General features: G+C 32.2%; 1 pseudogene; it reads left to right on the plus strand.

The window, feature by feature from the left end:
• Positions 1 to 27,273, plus strand: LOC149572799 (zinc finger protein ZOP1-like; annotated as a pseudogene).

Here is a 27,273-nt window from a genome sequence, read left to right on the forward strand (position 1 = left end):
ATGGACCAAGCACAGGGTGCTAAAAGACTGTTTAACAGACATAAATCTCCTATTGGTTTACATAAAAAGGTAATTGTAGACTATGAATCATGTTGATGTGTACTTAACATGAGACTACCATAGAATGATCTAATTGGGGACCCTCTTATGGTTTAGATAATTGCTTCATTGGTTAAACATTGTAATTGGAGGCCTCCTCCAAACAAGCGATTCTTCTTGGACTCCTATGAAGTGGGTGAGCTTTGTTATACTGTAGAACAATTTTTTATGCAAGAGTGGATAATTTTGCAATTAAAGGCTCCAATCAAAATATTTGGGGATCTACATGGACAATTTGGTGATTTAGTGCACTTATTTGATGAGTATGGATTTCCTTCAATAGTTGGAGATGTCACGTGAGTCCAAATTTACCTCATGATGCATGTATGGTAAATTATGTTCTCATATTCTCATTCATTGCAATTTGTTTGTGTAAATGATGGTGTGTGTTTCCAAAACAATTTTACCTAGAATGGTGTTACATTATACTTGCATATATAGATGTTGAAACATTAAAGTTTCTCCCCAAATTATCAATCTAGGAAACTAAGCTATAAATGTGATGTAAAATTAAAAGTTGATTTCTTAAGGATTTCTTAAAAGGATTAATTTTTGGCCATGCAAGTGATCTTGTTTCCTATACATATGGAATGATAAACTAGACACATTGGTGTTCTTTTATGGGGATTCTATCATTTGCATTTTCTTAGTGTGATCCCTCCTTTGACAGGGGAAATCTTCTCTCATGATTGAAATGTTCTTTTTATTATTGTATTAAGTTAGCATCCTAATTCTTTCCTATTTTAGAAAAGCTCTATGATCTCATTTTCACTCCTTTCCTTAGTTGCCTTTTGTTTGACTCTATTATGGTTGTTTGTATAGTTTGGTAAGATTTATTACAACACTGTGAATTCTATCAAATCTTTTAAGCAAGACCTAAGTTTGCCAATGGCCTTATGGAAGGAATTTTGTTAATGGTGGTATGGAATAGCTATGTGCACCACAAATATCTGGAGGACTAATTATGTGTGGATTCATGAATCTATGCATTTAAAATCTTATGTCATTCCAAATCTAGATTCAACTATGAATATGAGTCTTCCCCTTGTCTTTCTCTCCCTTCATGGAGGTTTTAACAATATATTCCCTTTCTATCAATCCCAACAGAGTGATGATTACTATATGATTCCTTCATGTTTTACACCTATTTTAAGGCTAAAGCCATTCCATATATGAATTGAATGACCTATCCAAGTGTATCTACACCTCACATGACACCTCCATCAATGAAAGATGATTGAGAAATTTAGTTTGTTCATTTGTAATGCCAATCTTTTTTGTACTCTTTCATCACTAACCTAGTAGATGAATGATGTTGTTTATTTCATACTCCAAATTTTGATAAGGACTTCACCATATATATATACATATATGTATATATGTATATATATATATATATACACATATATGTATATATGTATACATATATGTATACATATATACATATATCTATCTATATATATACATATATATATGTATATATGTATACATATATGTATATATATATACATATATCTATATACATATATACATATACATATGTATACATATATACATATATATATGTATATATATAGATAGATATATGTATATATGTATACATATATATATATATATATATATATATATATGTATACATATATATATATATATACATATATACATATATACATATACATATATGTATATATATACATATGTGTATATATATATATGTATATATGTATATATGTATATATGTATATATGTATATATATATATATATGTATATATGTATATATATATATATATACATATATGTACATATATATATATATACATATATGTATATATATATATATGTACATATATGTATATATATATATATACATATATACATATATATATATATATACATATATACATATATACATATATACATATATACATATATACATATATACATATATGTACATATATACATATATACATATATATATATATATACATATATGTATACATATATATATATATATATATACATATATGTATATATATATATATACATATATGTATATATGTATATATGTACATATATGTATATGTATATATATATATATATATACATATATATATATATATATGTATATATATATATATGTACATATATGTATATATATATATATATACATATATATATATATATGTATATATATATATATATATATGTATATATATATATATATATATATATATATACAACTACTACTTATGAACTTTTAATTATTTTCACACTTTGAACCACCAATGCTATCGTAATTATTTTCTTGTCATCTAATGACACTAGAGTTCAAGTTTTCTTAGTAATTTTATTTCTAACCATTGTGTTATATTAAAAACTTTTGAAGGTATTTTTTTGTATTGTTGTGAATGATACTGCTTTGAGATATCCTTGCCATTTATATCTCTTGTGTTTTTTTTAAATTTCTCATGGAGGAATTGACTACCTAAATTTCATGAATTTTGTAGCTTTCACTAGTCTAGTGGGGAAGGGAGAAGATATCAAAATACTGAATGAAGCTTGTGTTGGTATGTTTGTCATTTTTCCAAAAGCTTGAGCTATCAACGAATGTCACAAACACTAGACTTACCTAGATCCATGAGATGTGGTTAAGCCATGTCTTGAACCTTAAAGGAGGTGCTAACCACCAAGTCAACAATCTCCCCCTCAGCACCAACTAAGGGTTTCACACTGACAGAATGAAGGAGACCTCCCGAGATTCAAACTCATGACTCAAGGCTCTGAAACTAATTGTTAGAGTGGGGTTTTCATTGCACCAAAAGATCAATTTGTCAATGCTCGATGTTAGAGAAAAAGGTTAATTTAATTTCATTAATTAAATTACCTTTTCTTCCTTCTTAAAATTTCACTTTATGCACTTATGCATTCTCATTTTATAATTAATTAGTAATTGTTAAATAGCATTTACCTTTTAGGTTACCCTTTTTGGGTTTTGATCTCCTACTATAAGGATAAATCATTTACAACTATCTTGTGTATTTTCCTTATCTATGAATATATTTTCATATATTTTAGAGCAAACCCTTGCCTCCTCTTGTCTTTTTCTCTTTTTTGATAGGTTTTTACATGCAAGTATTCGAGAGATTCATGGATTTTCTTTGCATATTGCTCAAATCCTTCATGGTATTAGAGCTAGAACTACTATAGTTTGTTTAGTATTTGGAAAGAAATGAGAAAGAGGGTTTGATAGAATATATTTGACATTTTTCGGGCATTTTTCTTTGATTTTTGGAGGTGTGATGATGACAATTTAGAAAAAATAATTACAAAGGTGATTTTCAAACAATGATATCTCACTCATATAGACTCCTTTTTTTGAGCAATTTTTTTGTTTTGGGGTAAAATTTCATGATTTACACATTGGTACAGGTTGTTTGTAATCTCTATTTCTAAATTTATTATCTACTTTCTAGATCTGGTATTAGTTTGGAATAATATTGAGTTGACATAGTACTTTCAACATTTGGTCTACAAAAAATAGGTATTTATGATTCATATTTGAAGCTTTTTTGCTCTTCTCTCATTTACGCATTCCTTCTAGCAATTGGGGTTCGGTATTTTGCATTGTGGGGGTGTTTTGTCATATTGTTTTTGTTATTTACTTATGTTAACTAAAACTACATTAAAAAATAATTCAACACCTTCTAAAATAATGGCCAAGACCTCTTCTTGATTAGAATTCCTGACCCCTCATAATTATCACACATGGAAGATCTTGATGACATGGCTTCTTCAATCAAAAGGGTTGTGGTCTTGTTTAGATGCAGTGTAGCCAGTTTTATAGAGGCCTTTTGAGGTCATGCAACACAGGAACAAGATGGATGAGGCAATAGGATTGATTGCTTTATAGGTCTCCAACAGTTTATAGTTTCATTTTGATGGGTTCAATACCCCTCTAGCTATATAGACCAAGCTTGAAGGCTTGTTTGGTATAGTGAATGAGTGTAGGGAATTTCAAATTGAAGTAGATCTTACCTCACTTATACCAAATTCTTTTCCCTCTGTTGAGGACTTCTTGATGAAATTCAAGCAATTGAGATCTTTATTGCAAGGTTTTGGGAAAATGAAGACTAACATTGAGTGTACTTACCTGATTCTTTCTAAGCTTCATGGAAACTTTCATATTTTTTCTTCTACCTTCTATTCAAAAAAAAATGCTTTGGGTAATAGATTTACCATGCCATCCTTTGAGGTTTTTTGTGATTGGTTGACTCTAGAGAAAGCTAAGCTCTCTTAGTTGGATTGTCTCACAGGCTCACAGAGTCATGCATTGGTATCTCACCCATCTTTAGGGACAAAGGAAAAGACTCAAAAATATCATTATATAGATATATTAATTCCACCACTCACAGTTCATATGGACCACCTCCTCCTAAAGGGGGTAAATCAAAGCCAGAAAGATTGAAATGTGCTTATTGTAATAAGCCTAATCATGATGATTCACATTGTTATGAGAAGAAGTTAGATGGCTATGCCAAATAGGTTTTAGAGTTGATAGCTCTCCTTCAGAAGAGCAACATTGATATTCCTTCTACTTCTTACATACCTTCTTCATCATCATCATTTTAGTAAGATGGTAAAGATATAAGAAAGGGTCATGCATTATGTGCAAGTACTATTCCTCATTCTTCTAGATGGTTACTAGATTCAAGTGCTTCACAACATATGGCATCTTCTTAGGATTTGTTCTCTTCTTTTGAGGCTTCTCCTACTCCATTCATTTTGATGGGGAACAACACTATTATGATTGTATGTGGGAAAGGTTTTATCGACATTAATGATGGTATATTTTATGATGTACTTTGTGTTCCATTTTCCTCTAACCTTCTCTCTATTTATTAGATTACACACAGTGTGACATGGAAGATAATTGAGTTTGCACATGATTCAATGCACATCAGAGATAGTGAGATAGGCAATATTATTGATATAGGGATTGTTGATCATTCTTCCCACCTATATTCCTTCTCACATTTTGGTCCACCATCTCCACTATTGGAGACTCACTTTTGTTTTTTCAAGAGAGTCTACTGAGGTGAAGTTAGGTCACTTGAACTTATGTGTTGTTCCTAAGACCAGTGTTGTGACTTCTACACCTCCACCTCATGTTCAGATTCCATCTCTTGCACATTATTACTCTTTAGTATTGCCTACTATTGAAGCTCTAGTCATCAAGCCACCAAATAGTTTTTGAGGATATAACAGATGACACACATCTTCTCTCAAATGATGAATTCAACACATGTGTTATTTCACCTCCATTAGAGATTTCATTTCAAGATTCTCATGCTTTCTCCTTTGAGCATCAGCTAGGACTTCTAGCCGCACCTTACATGCATGGGTTTTATCATCCTTGTCCATTTCCTTTGTTTCCTTTAGATTGGAGCCACATTGGTATGTTCATCAACACAGGAGTTCTGCCATTTTGGAGGGGGCTATGGAGTCTCGAGCTTCTATCATGGAGGCTTTCATTGTACTTATGATCTTGAGAGATTCTCTTGAGATGTTTCATTTGTGCATTCATTTCTATCTCTTTTTTAGAGTAGAGTTTTTCACAATGGTTTTTCTCTATTTCTCCATTTCATAGAGATTTGATTATGATTGGGTACCTCATTAGCCCTTGTTATTAGGACCCAAGTTTTCTTTCCTCATTGCATTGTAGTTTCCTTGCTCTTTCTATATTATTTGTAGTTGCATTGTTGCTCATCTTAAGGGGGTGTTAGAGAAAAAGGTTAATTTTTTTTCATTAATTAAATTACCTTTTCTCCCTTCTTAAGATTTCACTTTATGCACTTATGCATTTTCATTTAATAATTAATTAGTAATTATTAAATAGCATTTACCTTTTAGGTTACCCTTCTTAGGTTTCGATCTCCTACTATAAGGATATATCATTTGTAATTATCTTGCATCTTTTCTTTGTCTAAGAATATATTTTCTTATTTTTTAGAGCAAACCCTTGCCTCTTCTTGTCTTTTTCTTCTATGTGATAGGTTTTTACATGTAAGTATTTGGGTTTCATGGATTTATTTTGCGTATTGCTCAAATCCTTCACTTGATACAACCACTCAACTTATAGTACACAGGAGGTAGTTAAGCCCTTGTCACGAATCCTAAGGGGAGCATTGAACAAGTTTCCAACAACTTGATTGGGTGCTTCCTTCATTGTTCAACTAGAAGACTTGCTTGGGATTAAAACTTTGGCCCTTTCAAGTGATATCGCTAAGTCGTAGAAATCTGAAAATTTTCTTATCATATAATTTATTTGGCAAGGGTTTCATCAAATCAATTTGTCTAAGGGAATCTTTGCACTAGTAATCTGATAATTTGTTCATTAAAGGAAAGTATAGAAGAAATCATCCCTACTCCACATCATGTAGATCCATCCAAGAAAGGACACAAATATGTAATGCTCGAGCATCTTGGAGGAGACATATTGACCAGTATTTAAGAAATCAAGCTTCCTTAATAACAGTTTTATAATAACTAGAAGCTTCAAGCTAGCAATGTCATATTTCTTTTTTCTAGTGAGAATTTTTTTTAAAGTTGTTTGTAGTAAAAATTGTGAAGTTAATATTGACATGTTAGGCATCTGAGTCTTTAGTTCTAGAGTTTTTAATGTTTTGTTGAGAAAAAGTTTCATATGATAAAGTGCCTATAACTATTAAAGATTGTAGAGTTGTGTGCTGAGAAATTTCATGTGTGTATGAGAGAGAGAGAAAGAGTGCTAATTATCTTATAGGCTATATAAATTCCACATGTACAATTATCTTATAGGCTATATAAATTCTATATTTTTGTATATATTATTTTAATAGAAGGTGAAAAGCTGAAATTAGTAGATGAATTGGGTCACAAATCATTTGATTAAAGTACCTTCTCAACATCATATCCATACTAACCTAGCAAACAACAAAAACAATTGTTTTTTACTCCTTTTTATTACATTCAAAATGATATTATGTAGATGACCTTATGAAAAATATAAAGTAAGGCATTCCAAAGGATTATACATATATCATCCAATTAGAAAATATGTGCCTATCAATAGACCTAAGCTTAACCTCTTAATCATTTGTAATTTCATAAATCCACAACAAAATATATACAAGAGTGATTGGAACCAGATAACTCATAAGATCTAGCATGGAAAATAAAACTTTACTAGAGATGCCAAGGGGAATATTCATTCAAATGGCTCATAGTTTGCAGAATCAGACTTGCAGAGGACTCGGCAAGCCCAAAATTTTCAACTTGGTAACAGAGAAAGTACTAAAAATTAAGATATCTTAAACAAACATTTTTTTTTTGTCAAACTCAACTACAAAATGTATTTAATTAGAAATTAACACCTCAATAAAGAAAATGCATAGTTTTATAGTACTAACAACATGTAACAAATGCATCTTAACCTACATTTACCTTAGAGTTAAACTTATGAGTACTCACCTAGCACTAAAAATTGAGAGTACTCAGCAACTCAAAGAGTAATCACATAGTTAGCAAACTATGAAATAGATAAAGAGGTTCACTTACAACTTGCTACCCTTGTAGCACTGATAATCCCATGTATCGTCTAAACATTAGATACAAAATAGATAAAAGTTCCGTATGATAAGAAGATACACTTACTATTAACTAATGTTTCTCCACCTTCTACAATATGTAAAAATACTTAAAATTATGTCTTTAAATGTAAGTGATACTCCCCCATTACTAGAGGTGTGTTTTGTTTAAATGAACATGGAGAAAGATAAGGATTGTAGTATTGTGACAATCCACAACAAAGTCACCTTCATGTATGAGGAATTCCATGATATGGTTAGATGTGGGGATGGAAATAGAAAGTAGGGCAACTCCAATGTGACTTTTGCAACCAAATTAAATGGAATGTTACATTGGTAACTTATGTGCACATTCAAATAGGTCCTGTAGACCAATTCTGTCTCAAAACAGTGTAAGATGACACCCCTTTTAATGACTTTTTTAATTAATAAAATCCCTCTTATACCTTCATTGTCTCAGTCTCAAATATGTTGACTATATATCTAATTGATGCTCAGATTTTGAGTAATTTCTTACATATGACGATCAATCAACACTAAGTGAAAAAATTACAATCCAACATAACTAGAAATTATTTCATTCCATAATGTTTAGTTTATCTCATTCACCTTACTAAGAAAAAAATTGCTACTACACAGTACATACAAACACATCCATGTCTTTTATTTGAAAAGAATGTAGAGAAAGATTAAAAGGCCAAAACTGTCCTTAGTAGTGTGTTCAATTTGATCTAGAGATTCTTCAGCAAATAATACTAACTATTTCAACTAAGAAGAGTTTATAATTCTTGTGTACCTTGAAATGATATTCTCAACTCCGAGTATTTGTCATTCTTTACACATCACTCCCCAACATTACACATCATATCAGGAAATCAACATGCTAGAACACTCTCAATATGAATGTCAGCCACCATGCATTTGCAATTGACAAGGCATAAAACTATCACAAACTAACACTATGTCTCACATTGGTGTTGCTATTATCATGACTTTGTAGATTAAAAACACTCCCTAAACTCTTGTCTATGACCTATCTCAAATGTCCAAAGGTTCTACACACTACAAAAACCTTTGATTGATTCTATCATGAATATCTCCCATTTCCAAAGATCATACCCCAATCTCTATGTTGCACTCACAGTCTCCAGAATTGAACTTAAATGTCACCACCAACAGTTATTTACACAACACTCAACAACACCACTTCTTCAGATACTTTTTGTTAACAATGACACTTCCACTACCCGATCACAATGGCATTTTCAAAGAAATCTTGAATTTGGTATTACTATTTATTACACATGTACACCAACCATTATATTTTGAATTCCTCCACACAATACTCTCACCATATGACATTTTCAAAGTAGTCTTCAAACAATATAAACTTACAGTAACAATCTTCCTCCTTGAATCTTATTGTAAATCTAGTTGCAACCTTGTTACCAAAATTAGAGCACGCATCATATCAACTTAGAACTTTCCAATTGTTAAAAATCACCCACCAAATCTTGAAGGAAATATTGAATACAGTAGCATGAACTCTCTTGGAATTTGATGGTAAAAACTCATTTACTTATGTTCCTTGATTCCTTCAATTATTTAATTCAGAGATTCAATACCAAGTTTATAATTCTCACAAGAAAATTGACAAACATTGAATTATTATGAGAGTATCTTCCTACTCTGAAGATAATGTCACTTGGAAAAGTCTTCATTCTCTAGAAGCTGAACCAATTTGCAAAACTACAAAATTATCAAACAATTATGTATTTCCAATCCGCCCCTTATTGAAAACTTCCCACTCCTTTTACTTGAGCTCCAAATGTAATTGTCAAGAAATTCTTTTATTTCCTTAGTTTTGCAACAATTACACTAGTATGATCCTTTGTAACTTGTGTCCTCTAGAATCCCTGAAAGAAACTTTGTACTTGTCCTTTATATGGGTACATCAAATATATTTGCACATTGTAGCTCAAACTACTTTGTGTGACTAATGTGTCAATCTTCACCATCTTGAATATATCTAGCAAGCCAATAGTTTGTAAATGAGCTCTTGAGAGTGTTTCCTTAGCTAACCTTTGAAATTCATCTTGCACTTCATCATGTTCAATTTGTATGCCATTCTCATCAAAAAAGGTACACAAAAGAGATGTCACCTTTAGCTTATGTTAAGAGCCATAGGCTTTACTTGATAACCAAAAGAAGATGGGATGTGAAAGTTGTGAGTGCACTTAATGTTTATGTAATTCCCTTTTTTGTATATACCGAGACATTACTTGTAATATTTACAATTCAATGAATGGGTAAAAAATTAATGATAATTAAGTAAGTATTTGAATTATGCTTAATTCCAAATGCATTCATTGATACAAAATGATAATGATTTCATAAAAGTCAAAATAAAAATATATTTTGTTTCTAATATACATATAATTATATACACAATTGAGAGTGGTCTAGGTACCAAGTATTGCTTTTTGTGTCTGATATAGAATTGATAATATGCACACCATTATAACAATAATAATATACTTTGAATATTGTGGCAAGTTTTCTAAAATGACAATATTATTATGTTGTTAAATAATACTAAAGTTGTCTCTAATATAACAATATTTATATACTTCAATGGTGATTCCCTCTTTGGCTGATCCTTATATGCTTGCACCAATGGTTTCCAAAGGAAATATGCTCTGATGTAGAGTGATCCTCAAAGGACACAAAATATAATATCTTCTCCAAATCATGTTTCCATCAAATGATATGATTCTCATAATATATGTGCATAATGAAAGGAAGAGACACATATAAAAACACTATTATTCTAAATGGTTACCCTAGTAATCATGCAATGATTATCATAATAATTGGTCATTCCTTATTACCATACTAATCATGCCATAATGTGTAGCTATGCTATGTAAAGATAATCACAGAAATGGTAAGCATGATTATGATGTATTACTAATATGATGTGATGTGATCATATAGAAGGCCGATGCTCAATATTGATGTGGTGGCATGACTGTATGACAAAGAATGTTATTGGTTGAATGATGAATGCAATTGCATAATTTTGGATGCATGTATGTATGATATTATTATACTACTATTGTATATGTAGGCATGACAATGATGATTGTGGTGCATATTTATATGATAGGATGCTGATGGTATTATATATCATGGATGTATGTATCCAGGGTGATGGCTTTTGCATATGTAGTTGGATTACTAAATGAAATGCATATTATGATGGTGATTACAAGATTATGGTTACTACAAATGATCATCAAATCATCAGTCTGTCATATAGCCAATAGTTATGGTGGGATTTACAAGTGATCATTTATGGTCACATATAAATAGAATCATAGTCATGTTTCCTACATGATGATGGATATAATGTTGATTACCAAGCTCCATCAATCACCACATATTTATTATTTTGCTATAAAAATGTAGATTATGTATAAGAGACAAACTATATATCTACTTGTCAAACTAATTTTAGGATGTTGGGATATCACAATTTACTACAAGTTGTTGAATGCACAAACCAAATAAGGTGACATGTGAAATTTTTGAATGTGAATAATAGACTTCTTGTGAATACACTCATTGATAATATTGGCCTAATCTTTGTAAATTTCCCTTTTCCTATTGTGCTCATGGTGTAAAACATCCATGGGTTGAATATTCTATTGCCTTCACTTGTCTCTTGTTTGAGAAGAGTAATCATTATAGTGAGTTATTGCTGGAATTATTCCTTCAAGGCACCTTCAAGATTTGATTATTTATCTCTTTTAGTCCCTTATTATTATTTTTTTTCTTTGCCTTATTATTAAGTGAATACCCTATAGTGGTCCCTTGTTTTACTTTACCTTTTAACACATTTTATTTATCTTTTACACATTCATACTCAAGTATGAAAAGCTTAGATTACATGGGGTAAAATGACAATCTCTTCCTCTAATTCACCTTTCCAATTAGATGTGATCTAATTGCAAAAAATGTTTGGATTTGGGTACAATAAGACAAGTTTTCACATGAGAGCATGACATTTCAAAGACTTCTCATTCCCATGGAAAGAATCCTCAATTTGAATCTCATGGATATGCATAAAAAGTTTGAGTGATAGGGGACATTACCCAAAGTCACCCTATTCTACCTTGCATAAAGAGGGCACAATAAGAAAGGGAGACCAAGATAGGAAGTCATATCACTATTGAAATCCATCATGAAGTCAAACAGTCTTGTGTTGGGTTTAAAAATAGGGAAGATGATTAGAAGAATTACTAGGTCCTAGTTTAGAGTTTCCCAAGAGAACATGAAACTCAATGCAAGAGTTATGAGTTGTACCACTAGTCCATGAATCTCTAAAAAAATGATAATATGCAATGAGAAGTTACTAAAATCCCAAATGAATGACTTATTGCATGAGAGTCAAAATAGACACTGATACACAAGAATTATTGGTCATGCATATCCACATTGGTAATTTCTCTCACAAAAAATCCAACAGTTGCTTCCAACTAGCCGACAATACTCGAATCATGTTTATATGATTTCACTTGTGTTAAATTTATTGTTTGACACTATATTTGCAATGATATTCCTCAATCTTACAACTACCTCCTCTGTTGTTCTAAGATGGGCACTACTTGCATCACTTGATTTCATAAATTGAAAACTAAACGTCTCTATTTAAATTGGCCTATTTTGGTGATCTTCTGAGTCATTATTTGTGTGATGAGTAATTTGCCTTTTGTTCTAGTAAAAAATTACTCTCAATGCCTTACTTTTTATGTTAATTGAGATCCATCCTAAAGAGAGTACCTATTTCAAATCAATTTGAAAACTTCATGAATTATAACATTTGGGTTGAAACTAGAATCTACTAATAATTAATACATCTTATCTTATTCTAATGGAATAGATATTTATAGGATGATGAGATGGTCTCTCAAAAAATTTCTAAAGAGTTTCCCATCTCTCATCAAATATTGTATGCCAAAACTCACAAGAAGCTTAGGGAAACTAGGAACACCTGAACATGTTGCATTGGGTGCATGTGCAATACTTCAATCCAAAACTTTCATGTGACACATATTGAAGGTTTATAAAAGTGTTGGAGCTGAAAATTTTATTTGTTTGTCTTCCTAATCATTTCTAAGTTGATTGTCAATATTTCAAGATTGGAGTTCTTTCTCATCATTTTTCTTAGCTTTACTTGGAAGGCACAACTCTTGAATGAGTAGTGCATTGATAAATATCCAGTGGAACAAGATATATCATTGCCAAAACTTTTTTTTTGGTTATAGATCTTGCTATAATTTAATTCTTTTGTTCATTTTTAAAAATGAAACTTTCCATTAGATTTCTATATCCTTAGATATTATTTGCATCAAATGCAATTCTCATCATGAATTATTCAAAGCTCAAAAATCCATTAGTGAGGTACAACCAACCTGAGAATACATTTCAAAATTTATGTTTGACATTATTTCATGTGTACTTAGAAATATGATTGCATTTTTTATAAAGAAAATGCTAAATGCAATGTCCTTGTCATGTTATAGTTTTTTATTGGGTTTAACCTTTAGTATACTGGTATGTCGAGGAACAAATCTAAATCATTTGACAAGTCTTCGTATATGGGAATTGTCACTCAAATAAGATCCCTCAGTTTTGATATTCAAAATGTGCATTGGCAGTTAGTCTCTTTCTTTTATTAATTGGAACAAGGCTTCATAAATGAAGAAAAAGTTGTATGAATCTTTCTTGTTTTGTTTTGATCGCATATAACTTGATGGCACATAGAATACTTCTACTGATGGTATTTCCTTCAAAGGACAATTTTGAGTTCATATCAAAAGCAAGGGAGGAAGTTTCTTGTAAGTTTCTTTTCTTATTCATTCATAATTTTGACAAGTTCTAGATGTTGCTACCTCTGGTACTTAGAATTATATTCTGCACTTTGAAGATTTAGTCTCAATAATTTTAAAGGGAAACAATTTATGCCATAGAAATAAGAGGGGTTTTATTTGATTAAACCAAAGGTAAAATTTGATTGTAAAGAAACTTTAGTAGGGCATCTCCCTATCATTATTGATTTAATGCTTATCAAGAAGTCATTGGAAGCCAAGTTTGATGCTGGTGGCTAAGCATATTTTTATATGTAGATCAATATTTTTTGAATTTCTCGATTAGCTTGAGCCTTGACTACTCAAATTGTAAATTTATATTAAACTTCTTAATCATACTGGTATTATGTGCAGATTTTAATTCATTGACTTCCTTTCAGGAAGGTTATAATCAGATTATATACTTTTGAGGGAATCAATTTGGAGTATTATATGAAATACTGATTTCTATGTGAGAATGTAATTATGTGTAATAATTGCCCCTGCAAAACAAATGCCACATCAGCAATCTCCATAATATGTGAAAAAATCAACGAGAGTCAAAGTCTTTTGAATATTGACTAGTCAACATTAGTCGATTAACTATCATTAACTTTACATATATGCTCAAATTTTAAAAAAACTATAAATTCGTTACCAGATTACTAATACCAGATACCAGATACCAGGTGCTAAACCATGACAACCAAGTTGAAAAGAGCTCCTGAACCTGACTAAAAACACAAGTCGAGAATATTGTAGGAGTGCTTTTCCACCCTACCACGAAGCTGTTAAGCTTCCCCAGAATCTTTCTTCACATGAAAGATACCCAGCCCGACAACAAGGTAGTCTAAACAAGTAAAACTTAGAAGAGTAATGGAATTATGTAGTAATAAATATTCGTATCTACATTAACCACATAATTAGGTCAGCTTCCATCTTAACATAATTAAAAGAACTTATCCTTATTTTCAACTCACTTCATAATCATCATTTATGTGTAAAGATACAGGAAGAATAGGAATCATAAGCAAATCCATAATATGGCATCCTCAACAAGCCATGTAAAATCATCATAAAATTATTATATGACTTTATCAGTCTATCATCAAAAAAGCATGATTTTCTTTGACATTCTAACATATAAAGAAAAATAAACATCCACTTAATAAACAAATAGGTCAATTTCATAATAATTCCTTTATTTCTTCATATAGTTTGATATGCCACTCACTTTAGAAATTCCAAGTATGAAAACATAGTAAAATACTCACTCTTCTTGGCTAACAATAACATCTATACTCAATACATAGCATGTACACTATGAACAAAATAAACTTAAGGAAACCAAAACATCCTCTTTCTATCTTTGTCCTCATGGTCAGGTAGATGGCTGCGGTGTTGGTGCCAAGATGTGGCTAACAAGATGTAGTAAGATGCAAGTACATCCCACCAGTGCACATAGCCCTATAAGAGAAGAAGCTAGTTCCATAACTGATAAATATCTACCACTTAAGCTTGATGAATGGTAAAAAATAATCCACAAACCCACAGGTGTAATTTGTGATTCTGTTCATTCTTAGGTAAAGGAATAAATCACAAATGAAATCTTCTAGAGGAAGAGATCTCAATGGATATTCTACCCTAATATGGGTTAGGATGTTAACAATAATGACAGGACACATTAACCAATACGCATAATCAAGGCCTGAGTTTGAAGCGATGCGATAGTGTTTTTCAAAGAAGCTCGACATTTTGGTTCAAGCAACAAAATATGACTAAGAGGATGTGTAGCTGGGTAAGGGTGTAGATGAGGTGTCCCAATAAATTAGATTTTCAACTAGTACCTTCAAAATAAAGGAGAGCATGTATTCCAAATACAATAATGAGAAGTAGAAAAAGCTTTTCAAAATTTTAAACTTGGTACTCGTTTCATGCTTGTTTCAAATGTATAGGGTTTTGGTATGCTATCTTACTCTAGCATGTAAAGACCCACCAATCCTCTAAATCATAGTCAATCTCAGTTGCATTTGCTATAAACCTTCAAATAAAATGCAAGGGTTTACCCTATTTACAACCAACAATTTCAAGAGATACAAGAAGACATTTCCCAACTTCACTTCCATAGATTTACATTGTCTTAAAGCAACAATTTAATCATTAATTTATGTAAAGCTTAGAAAGAAAGAACCTGGAATGTGATGGCTAAGTTTTCTTTTTCCTGTGTTGCCTCCTTGGATTTATTCTTCCTCCACGCCCTTAAATCCAAAACTTTTGAACTTAACTTCAATCTTTCTTTTGATAAAGCTTCTAGATTGTTGATTTAGCCTCCTTCCAAGCAGGTCTTCCCATTGCCATGAAGGCATTCAAAGTCCCCTCAAGAATATAGTGAGAGCTTTTGAGAAGAGGCCCATTGAAGAGCTGCACTTGACAAATTGCATTGAGTTCTAAGATAGTCTCCAATTTCCATTCACTTTAGCCTCTTCCTTAGGATCATTCCAAAAGCCAAAGCCGTCAAAACCCAAGCAATGAGTGCAGAGGAAGTTGCGGCTGCCAAGCTATCAGTTCTCCATGCCCTCAAGTGATATGAACCAAAGAATGTTGAAGCAACTCCCACGGTTCCAACAATCAGAGAAATATTATATAGTACATAGTTGTGGTATTCTTTCTCAATACCCATAATAAACTGCTGCTTGGATTCAAGAATATGGCGGCCAGAGTAATATAAAACCAATAGAAATATTCAAAATGCTGTAATGCAGAGAATAAGAGGCTTCTCAACTATCTTTGAAGTTTTTTTTTTTTTGATGTTGCAAGTGATGACAAGTTATATTGCATTCTCCGTAGTATGTCCAACTTATGAAGAACGCTTAACGTAATTTCTATAGCCTGCGGCCATTTCTCTTCCACAAACTTCCCAATCATAACTAATTTATTAACTGACTTCCCAATTTCTATTAGTGGTGCGAATTAATAGGGTTGTAATTAACTACATTTTCGTTTTATTTGGTTTGATGGAAGGCAGGTTGTGACATCCCTTCCCCCTTAGGAGATGCATCGTCCTCGATGCTTGATGAATATTGCATTCATAACCAAAGAGAACAATTTTTCACATTTTAACTTCCATTTTTTTCAAGGCTTAAAAGTATGCATATATTCTAATTAAAGTACTATAAGAATCAACAAGATTGTGTACCATCTACTTCAACAAAATTGTCAAACTTATCACTTGAATGGAAGGTAATTATGATTAGATATATTAACATACAACCTTTCATAACACATAATTGAAGTAACACAATTCATGGAGAAACATACATATTTAGAATTATTTAATCATTTGAAGAAATTTGCTATGTGAGTGTGTGAATTCCATTACCAATCTATAGTTTTACAGGGTTAGGCTACCTCTCTCTGACAATATTCCCCCTTTCTGTGAATGTGTCGTTCCCTCTGTTATAGTATAGGAACAACACCCAATGTCAGTCCACCATATATTAGAAATCAAATTGACCTTCCAATGAAATATAAAATCTTATACTTCCTTATCTCAAGAAGTCTCAAATTTTGTAACATATTGACTTAAAATCACATGATATCACACACATACCTATGCAATTACCATACCTTGGCATCGCCTATGGATTTTTTTCGTGCTAGTAGGTACTTCTTATCCACATCTTGCCATACTAATTAGTATCTCAAGGAGATCAACTCAAATATTAGCAGTCAAAATGACCTCTTAATTCATCTTTTAATCACAAGCGATATGTACCATACATACCATTTAACATGTGTTCACTAAGTGAGTAATTGTCCACATAAATAGACTAGTGTCCATGAAATGTAATCAAGTAATGAAATATCATTACATCTAAGTCATCCTCGTTAGATCATTAAGAGAAATAATGACATGCACATAAAAATTTCATTAATGTAATCATTAACATTTAATCATCATTATGCATCTTAATTCGCATATAGCTCCAAATTAACATGTGTTTAACCGTTATCATAGATAGATCAAGGATAGAAAGTCGCACAATTAAATGTGTCAAATAACATTAACCCAAGTTTTATACCAATAGATAAATCCCAAACACAAAGTCAACCAAAGGGTCTAAGTCTATGTTGAACACCATATCGACTAGGAGTCAAACAGATAACTCAAGATGACTACATCATTGATCTTTATTCATTGACCAATTGACTAAATAAAAGGGGTTAACAACTTTCTATAAAGTAAAAGTCACATGCATGGTGGATCAGCACATATACATAAAACCAATGCAAAAATATTATCAAAATAGATAAAAAAGGGATCTATACATACCTGTCTGCATCCTCATAGGAAGACCATATTTTTATAGACTTGCCACATAGGCCAAAAATCAAATCAGGTTAGTCAAAGGTCCTCTACAATTAGTTGAGTCAACAAGTAGATACAATATCTTCCAATTAAGTTGCAACTTCATTCTATTTTCCAACATACATGTCGAAATGATAGGTGCAATTAAAGTTACATTTCATAACCTATTATCGACCAAATTGTCGAACACAACATACCATCACATGACTATGCCATAAATGAAAATGTTAGAAGAAGTTGACCATGTCTTGTTAAGTATACATTATCATTTTCAAGGTTCACATAAATAAGTAAACTATAGTTTAATGAGTTAACACTTGTTTCACTACCATAATCAAGGGTTAACAATAATTATCCATTTACAAATGTAACACATGACATTATCCAAGGAATCCATCCATCAAAAGCATGATTTACTAAATATACAAAGTATAATGTAAAGCATCATACCTCAATGGGCATCATAGAAAATGTCAACCTACACGTTGAACATGGAACAATAAGCACATCATGAAGACACAATGTCATCTATCATATGTTTAGCACCATTAAGTATATCATCTAGGTATACTCGCCAATCACCTGCAAGGATTAGTAATCCAATTTTTATCAAGTGAGTGACCTTAGGCCCCCACGCCCATTTTGTCGCCATAGTGTGCTTAACCAACATATAAGCACATGTTGTGATGTATGACCTTTACGCCATTAAATCATCACATAATGGTGTAATTAAGTACATCTCAAATGACGAGCAAGACAATCAAACTGAGATGACATTTCCATTTTGGTCTTCAGTCTCCAAAGTTGTAGGACGTCTCCCACTTGCTTCTTGAGACAGAAGTATGGCCTAGGCACTTTAACCTTGCCAAACACAGAGTGGATACTTTCCTCAGGATTCTTCCTAACTCGAAGAATACCCCGACCCTAACACGAGAAGCCTAGCTTCTCGGAACAAGATGGATCGAATGGATCTGGTGTGACCGTGTAACATTTCTACATTGCAACCATGTGCCTAGTAGTCTAAACATGAAATGTAGCTGGGAAATAAATAACTACATATCTACACATATGCAGTAAAAGAAAAAGAATTCCAAATAGGTATAACCATGTGTCACATATACTGTATTTGGAAAAATTAAAATGGCTTGGCCAAGCACTTTCAAAATCTAGAATTACCTGTAGAAGAAACAAGAACAGACATGTATCCATTCTATAGAACTGGTAGATAGGGAAACTAAACATGAAGATATCCACCTATCTGTCCCATAATTGCTACATTACACCCTTCCATGGAGGAAAGTACACAACATCTAACCTTCCTTGTTTGTCCACATTCGACGACCATAGTGGAAGGTAAGCTTTCCAAAATAATAATAATAATAAAAATAGCATAAGATAAATGCAAAAGGAAGAATGGCATGTTATTCACAATCTACTCCCTTGTACATCCTATCAATGCTCCACAATGAACAACATAGATGAAATCACTTCCAAATCATAGGACTAGCAACATAAAAAATACGCGCACACACCCTAGCCACCTCAAGATCAAAGAAATCTTAAAAATAACATTCATAATTCTTAAGTAAAAGTCAAAAAAGGAGATACAAACCAAAATAAAATTGAACAAGAGTCAAGTAAATAGCTCACATAAGAAATTGGTGGCTTGGTGGTCACAAAGAACATAAAATATCAAGCTAGTCCTTCATCACATCCAAGTTCATGAAATCGAACATAATAAAATGAAACCCAATTCACTTAAAGCACAATGACTCTCACTAGTCACCAAGAGGGAGTAGATGTTTAATGACACCTTGCGTCCAAGGATCACCAAGAACATAACCAAACTTCTCATGCATCACATGAAATTTATCTTGTTAGTCACATATTTCTAAATGCATAATGGAACATACAATACTTTTGCAAATGAAATCCATCTTCTTCCTACTTAGCATTTTAAGTTACTCAATGATCCTCATGAACCTGCATAAAATAGTTCTATAAATTCTTGCACCGCATGTGCATCACATGTCATTTATATAATAAAAAACATTTTTCATTTTTATCACAAGCTGAATCTTTGTTTGGTAGGCTCTCATAACTTAGTGCAAAAGTAAACCATCCTTTGACTATCTCAATAGTTCAATTCCAATATACTCATTATATCATCACATGGTTTAAAATACATATAATCATAAATTAATGAGGTAAGCAAGTTACTAGTCATTCCATAAACTTTCCATTTTGACAATCTTTTAAGGAATGAAATTTTAAACTCACAATCATGACATGCATAAGGAACATCAAATCCTTCTATGTCTAATGTAATCATAGCTAAGAGACACATTATGTAACCCATGTCATCAAGTCATACTTATAGAATGTAAACAATTTGACTTATAGTTCTATGTCTAGCATAGTGAACTCAAGGCCCAAGTGTGGAACCAAGAGCTCTGATACCATATGTAATATCTGCCCCTGCAAAACAAATGCCACACCAACAATCTCCATAATATGTGAAAAAATCAACGAGAGTCAAAGTCTTTTGAATATTGACTAGTCAACATTAGTCGATTAACTATCATTAACTTTACATATATGCTCAAATTTTAAAAAAACTATAAATTCGTTACCAGATTACTAATACCAAATACCAGATACCAGGTACTAAACCATGACGACCAAGTTGAAAAGAGCTCTTGAACCTGTCTAAATACACAAGGCGAGAATATTGTAGGACTGCTTTTCCACCCTACCACGAAGTTGTTAAGCTTCCCCGAAATCTTTCCTGACATGAAAGATACCCAACCCAACAACAAAGTAGTCTAAACAAGTAAAACTTAGAAGAGTAATGGAATTGTGTAGTAACAAATAGTCATATCTACATTAACCACATAATTAGGTCAGCTTCCATCTTAACATAATTAAAAGAACTTATCCTTATTTCCAACTCACTTCATAATCATCATTTATGTGTAAAGATACATGAAGAATAGGAATCATAAGCAAATCCATAATATGGCATCCTCAACAAGCCATGTAAAATCATCATAAAATTATTAGATGACTTTATCAGTCTATCATCAAAAAAGCATGATTTTCTTTGACATTCTAACATATAAAGAAAAATAAACATCCACTTAATAAACAAACGGGTCAATTTCATAATAATTCCTTTATTTCTTCATATAGTTTGATATGCCATTCACTTTAGAAATTCCAAGTATGAAAACATAGTAAAATACTCACTCTTCTTGGCTAACGGTAACATCTATACTCAATACATAGCATGTACACTATGAACAAAATAAACTTAAGGAAACCAAAACATCCTCTTTCTATCTTTGTCCTCATGGTCAGGTAGATGGCTGCGGTGTTGGTGCCAAGATGTGGCTAACAATATGTAGTAAGATGCAAGTACATCCCACTAGTGCACATAGCCCTATAAGAGAAGAAGCTAGTTCCATAACTGATAAATATCTACCACTTAAGCTTGATGAATGGTGAAAAATAATCCACAGACCCACATGTGTAATCTTTGATTCTGTTCATTCTTAGGTAAAGGAATAAATCACAAATGAAATCTTCTAGAGGAAGAGATCTCAATGGATATTCTACCCTAATATGGGTCAGGATGTTAACAATAATGACAGGACACATTAAGCAATACACATAATCAAGGCCTGAGTTTGAAGCGATAGTGTTTTTCAAAGAAGCTCGACATTTTGGTTCAAGCAATAAAATATGACTAAGAGGATGTGTAGCTAGGTAAGGGTGTAGATGAGGTGTCCCAACAAATCAGATTTTCAACCAGTACCTTCAGAATAAAGGAGAGCATGTATTCCAAATACAATAAGGAGAAGTAGAAAAATATTTTCAAAATTTTAAACTTGGTACTCGTTTCATGCTTGTTTCAAATGTATAGGGTTTTGGTATGCTATCTTACTCTAGCATGTAAAGACCCACCAATCCTCTAAATCATAGTCAATCTTAGTTGCATTTTCTATAAACCTTCAAATAAAATGCAAGGGTTTACCCTATTTACAACCAACAATTTCAAGAGATACAAGAAGACATTTCCCAACTTCACTTCCACAGATTTACATTGTCTTAAAGAAACAATTTAATCATTAATTTGTGTAACGCTTTGAAAGAAAGAACCTAGAATGTGATGGCTAAGTTTTCTTTTTCCTGTGTTGCCTCGAATTTGTTCTTCCTCCACGCCCTTAAATCCAAAACTTCTGAACTTAATTTCAATCTTTCTTCTGATAAAGCTTCTGGATTGTTGATTTAGCCTCCTTCCAAGTAGGTCTTCCCATTGCCATGAAGGCATTCAAAGTCCCCTCAAGAATATAGTGAGAGCTTTTGAGAAGAGGCCCATTGAAGAGCCACACTTGACAAATTGGACTGAGGTCTAAGACAGTCTCCAATTGCCATTCACTTTAGCCTCTTCCTTAGGATCATTCCAAAAGCCAAAGCCGTCAAAACCCAAGCAATGAGTGTAGAGGAAGTTGTGGCTGCCAAGCTATCATTTCTCCATGCCCTCAAGTGATACGAACCAGAGAACATTGAAGCAACTCCCACAGTTCCAGCAATCAGAGAAATATTATATAGTACATAGTTGCGGTATTCTTTCTCAATACCCATAATAAACTGCTGGTTGGATTCAAGAATATGGCGGCCAGAGTAATATAAAACCAGTAGAAATATTCAAAATGCTGCAATGCAGAGAATAAGAGGCTTCTCGACTATCTTTGAAGTTTTTTTTTTTTTTGATGTTGCGAGTGATGACAAGTTATATTGCATTCTCCGTAGTATGTCCAACTTATGACGAACACTTAACGTAATTTTTGTAGCCTGCAACCATTTCTCTTCCGCAAACTTCCCAATCATAAATAATTTATTAACTGACTTCCCAATTTCTATTAGTGGTGCGAATTAATAGGGTTGTAATTAACTACATTTTTCGTTTTATTTGGTTTGATGGAAGGCAGGTTGTGACATTATATCTACAAGTCTGTATATGCCAAACTTTCCAAAGATAGATTATTAATTGATTTCAATATGCTCTCTTGGTCTGATTGATTAGATATTAATATTACCTCAAAGGGGTAAGATTACAAAGGGCATGTCATGAGTGGACATTTCTCATGTCCGCTCATGATATGAATTTATATTTAATAACTTGATTAATGTAATCTTTAGTTTTTTTAGTTAATACATTGCCTAATATAGTTTTAGGCAAATCACTGATCTGATATAGCTATATAAATCATTTGCTCGATCCACATAGAGGCTCATGAATGGAAATTTTGGTCATGATTTGATCTGCTCATAAAATCATGTTAAGAGAGGATAGATATAATTAGAATATGTTAGTACAGATTCCAGAATGCATAGAGTTTTGATTCTGATATAAGGTGATAGAATTATCTTTATACAATTGATTACCTGAATATTTGACTGAAGCTAAAATGTCTTAACACAAATAAATATATTGATTTTCATGTATCAATTTGGCTCATAGATCACTGACAAAGTATATATACCCTTCACACAATAGAAGCTTCTCACATCATTTTTATGTTGGAACAAATAATTTGCAACAACATCCAATGAAATTTTTGTGACAAATTTGAAATCTTTTTATATAAATTTTGTATACAAGAACTTCTTTGAGACTCAAGAATCATGCTTCATGGTGAAATTCAATCCTTTCTGACTTCTATTCTAAAAGCCAAGCCTCAGGGTTTGACATGAAATAAGAAATCTACCTATACCCCAAAGATGAAGTTGTAAACAAATGTGAATTTTTTTTTTAAAAACATTTGTCAATATTATTGTCACTTTAGTGTGCTCCTTAATTGATAGGTTGTAAGTTGATATGCCATGCATCAACCACTCATGTTTTGCATCATAGGTTCGAAAAGTTTTTATAGAAATATATATTTGGAGTTTTGTAGTGTTTTCTTGTGGTAATGCTTTTTTTTAATGACCTTCAAGCTATTTTACCATTAGGTTGGATTTTCACCTGTCAGCAAATCAAAATTTTTGTTTTGCATTTTTCATGTTTATGTGGAAGTGCATTCTCTTTATTATTATTACTAAGAAAGTGCAACCTTTGGAATGTAGCACAGTTGAAAATTGAAATGCTTTATACTACTATGCCTCTCAGCATTGGAATTTTTATTTCACAAGTGGATACCTTTTATATATATTCTTCATTCACCTATTTCCTCCTATTTATTGCATGTTTCCTTTATATAATTTTATAATAAATTTCATCTTTGATTTAGTGTTTCTAAAATTTATGCTCATTTGTTCTCATGTGCGAGTATGCAATATTGTAAGGAAGCTAAGGTGCACAGAATCACTTCCTACACTAATCTTTGAGAGGACAATTATGCAAATTCAACTAACTATTGCAAAGATCTCAAGAAATACATAATAACATTTAAAAAAAAAAAAAAAAACAATGAACGCATAACACAATGATTACCATGGGAAAACCCTTCAAGGAGAAAAACCCCACCCTCTAAAAGTCACACAATGTATTATCAAATCTGGAAGATTAAAATACACTTGCAATGCAAGTTCTTACAAGAGCGCATCACCACAACTCAAACTCAGACTCAGACTTAGAGAGACTCCTTCTAGCACTAGTCTTGCAAATAGAACTCGATGATTCAAACACCTCCCCAAGCCCTCCTTTTATAGTGATTTGCCACTTGGAAACCATTTGTGGTTTTACAAAACCATGGGCCAAAATCATGGGCAAAACAACCATGCCACATGTTACCCACTTGTAATTTATAACTCCAAGAATACCATTTTTGTCCATAATTTTGTCCTCTAGTTTAGACCCCCATAAAAGTCATATAATGAGTTGTTTATTCTCTAAAAATAGCCCTTCTAAATTTTTCTAGAGACTAGACACATTTATAACAACTCATACACCTCTTTCCAACTCATAAACATGTGGAAAACTACCACAAATAAATTGTAGAATTTTCTAAAAAAAATCTAGAGTTTTTTGGCTAAAATTTTGTAGAGTTTTGTGGAAAAAGCTTACAAGGTTGAGATACAATTCTCAACATTCTCTCACTTTTTGAACACCTCGCATTAGTTAGGGGATTCGTAGTGTCATGGACTTAATTACTAGGGGCCAAGAGGCCTATAGACTCTGAACACCATTTAAACTTCTCTATGCTCACAGGCTTAGTTAATGCATGAGAAACATTCACCAAGGTCTCTACCTTCTCCAACTTCACCTTGCCAACCTCAACCACATCTCTCACAAAATGATATTGTACATCAATTTGCTTGGTCCTAGCATGAAATGTTGGGTTTTTTGCTAGGCAGATTGCACTTTGACTGTCACTATAAATTGTCACTGTACCTTGTTTGAACTCTATATCTGAACATAGTCTCTTAAGGTAGATGGATTCCATATAGACATGAGTAGCTACCATATACTTTGCCTATGTAGTGGATGTTACTGAAATTTTGCACATGTGTAAAATTTTAAGCATACATGCAATAAAAATACAGAAGTGCCATTCATTTCATTCAAACAATAGAAATGTATTTGCATTTATTTACTTTCAAATATACATTGATGTTTTCAAACAATGAAATGAATTAATATGATGAACGGAAAAAGATCTCACACAAGCTGTGAGTATAGCTCACTGTATTGAATTTCTTTCATAAGAAAATATACAAACAGATACATATGAATGAAAGAAAAGAGTAGTAGAGATAACCAGTCACTGCTTGTTGCTTTGACTAGTTACAAACCCTCTTTTCTGGTGCACTAATCTAGCTCCAAGCTCCATGATATCCAACATCTGCAAAAACATGGAAGTAACTGATGTTAGATCCTGAAGGATCTAAGCAATGACTGACTATCTCTACAACGACATATTCTATCTGTTGATGCATTTCCAAAGAATGTAAACTAAAAAGAAAGAAAGAAAAGTCATTGTGAGTGTCACGAGCCCGTGATCAAACCTCATAGAATGAGATGCTACAGGATTAAATCAACTAAATAATGATTGCCATCACAATGTTGATTACAAAATTTGGATCTGTAACACATGAGATAAAAGTTGAAAGAAGAATGCACATTCAAAGTTTAAGACTGTGCTATAATGCGAACAAAACTATGCCTTCATCATATTATTGAAGTGATGTACTGTATAGGCAAGAGGAAGAAGTAATAGCTGAAAGATCATATGCAAATAAATTTCATGAAGCAAATAGACTGTTGTTATGATTTTTCTTCAAATTAAAGATCATTCACTAAATTCAGGAAAACACTGTCATTTATAGAGTACTGAAGAAATCGGACAACATGTAGTGTTAATATGCTAAATGCACTTTGATTAGAGAATGGTACTTTAATTCTTGAAGCTTCCCTATTTTTGAAGATTGCAATAAGAAGTACAAGCACAAAAAGGGAAAAAAACATGAAGTTATAAATGCAGCATTCAAAATGAAGAATGTTTTTCTAGTTGAAATAAATACCCATAGAAAAGGAAATGTTTATGAGGATCAAGCAGAGAATCTCTTCTTTCCAAGTGAAGGAAAATCGAATGTAATTCATACACTACTTGAGGTCCAGATGCAACATAATGAATCAAAGCTAACAAGTGATAGTATTGGGTGAGCCAAGGGAACAAATGGTGCGACCAATGCAAGATATTTATTTCCAACAACCCTATAAGTAATCGAATTCATAAACTTGGACAACGTCACAAGGAAAATGTTACAAAAAGGCTTTCTGCAATGCGAAAAGAGAATGTTGCAAAGGAGAAAGAAAAACAGAAAGCTATCAAAGATCTTCAACAAATTGAAACTAAAGCTATGTGCAGCTAAAAGAAAGATTTAGCAGCTATGAAAGAGACTAAATTTATGTTTACGGAAGAAAAATATGGGGCTTCAAAATCTCATCCGGAATATGACAGGAATGCAGTGTCCTTGGCAAGTTTACATGTATTTGAGCAAGCACCTAGAATGTCATCAATGAAAAATTTAGTGTAATGGTCATATATTGAATCCTCTGGTTACTATTTCAATGAATCTACAAAATATTATTATGATCCGAACTCTAGCCTTTACTATAGTGATGCCCTCGGGAAATGGGTCACCGAGGAAGTAGTTTGTTCTTCATCTCAACTAGCAAGAAGAGAGGTTGGTGCTAGTAATTCACTATTATCTAATGAAGGTTGTTGCAAACTACATCAAGAGACAAGGAAGGACTGA

Source organism: Cupressus sempervirens, chromosome 2 (assembly GCF_028749045.1).
Source record: "Cupressus sempervirens isolate cs-2001-9-10 chromosome 2, ASM2874904v1, whole genome shotgun sequence".
NCBI classification, from domain to species: domain Eukaryota; kingdom Viridiplantae; phylum Streptophyta; class Pinopsida; order Cupressales; family Cupressaceae; genus Cupressus; species Cupressus sempervirens.